Genomic DNA, 1238 nt, shown 5'->3' with positions numbered 1-1238 from the left:
GCCCGCCTAGGCCTCCCAAAGTGCTGGGATTACAGGCATGCGCCACCACACCCGGCCCATTTCCCCTCATGCTAAATGGGATATGCCGAGAAGCCACCTTCATGGCGGTTTTATTTGTTTTATTTTTACTTAAAGGCACAATAAGAACTTACAAACTAACCTTTGAGACTACATCCCTTTCATAAGCAGGGGCTGTTCTATAACTGAAAAGGGTATTCCTGAGCTGCTGCTGAGCCGCCGGACGGACGCCCGCCTTCGCCCGCCATGGCCGAGAGCGACTGGGACACGGCGACGGTGCTGCGCAAGAAGGGCCCCATGGCCGCCCAGGCCAAGTCCAAGCAGGCTACCTTAGCGGCACAGAGACGAGGAGAAGATGTGGAGACTTCCAAGAAATGGGCTGCTGGCCAGAACAAACAACATTCTATCACCAAGAACACAGCCAAGCTGGACCGGGAGACGGAGGAGCTGCACCATGACAGGGTGACCCTGGACGTGGGCAAGGTGATCCAGCAGGGTCGGCAGAGCAAGGGGCTTACGCAGAAGGACCTGGCCACGAAAATCAATGAGAAGCCACAGGTGATCGCGGACTATGAGAGCGGACGGGCCATACCCAATGACCGGGTACTGGGCAAAATCGAGCAGGCCATTGGCCTCAAGCTCCGGGGAAAGGACATTAGAAAGCCCATCGAGAAGGGGCCTAGGGCGAAATGAACACAAAGCCTCGAAATCAATGAGCTCCAGCTGATCCCGTTCTGCCGGTTCCCCTTGGCCGCCAGCACCGCCGTGGGTCTCCTCACGGCCAAACGGAACAAGGGGTCCAGCTTGTGGGGGACCCTCCCCTAGCCCATTCCTGCTGTCAAACAAACAAAACCTTGCAAAGTGGAAAAAAAAAAAAAAAGAAAAAGAAAAGAAAAGAAAGAAAAGGGTATTCCTCTGCTTATGTCAATTTTGTTTCCATTAAATAAGTTTGGCAGTGGGAATTACATATTAGACTGAAATCGTTTTTCAATATTTATTTGGCCAGTTATTTAATTACATATGACAAGGGTTTTAACATCAGGTAAATTTTCTCTGTCACAGTAGTGATGCTTCTACACAAGCATGACACAGGGCCGATGTTATCTGATGATAGTCTACAGGATTTAAAACATGGATTACGCTTACAATTGACCTAAGGAGAAAAACAAGCCTCTGTCATATTAAATGGTAGCCCTTGACATTGGCATAGTTTTCTTAAA

The 1238-nt window shown here is 49.8% G+C and overlaps 1 pseudogene; it reads left to right on the top strand.

The window, feature by feature from the left end:
• The first annotated feature begins 244 nt into the window (after positions 1 to 244).
• On the top strand, positions 245 to 923 carry LOC709411 (endothelial differentiation-related factor 1-like; annotated as a pseudogene).
• Positions 924 to 1238: the final 315 nt, after the last annotated feature.

This window comes from Macaca mulatta, chromosome 2 (assembly GCF_049350105.2).
Source record: "Macaca mulatta isolate MMU2019108-1 chromosome 2, T2T-MMU8v2.0, whole genome shotgun sequence".
Lineage (NCBI taxonomy): Eukaryota > Metazoa > Chordata > Mammalia > Primates > Cercopithecidae > Macaca > Macaca mulatta.
The sequence above is the reverse complement of the archived record's forward strand: the minus strand, read 5'-3'. Positions and strand labels throughout refer to the sequence as shown.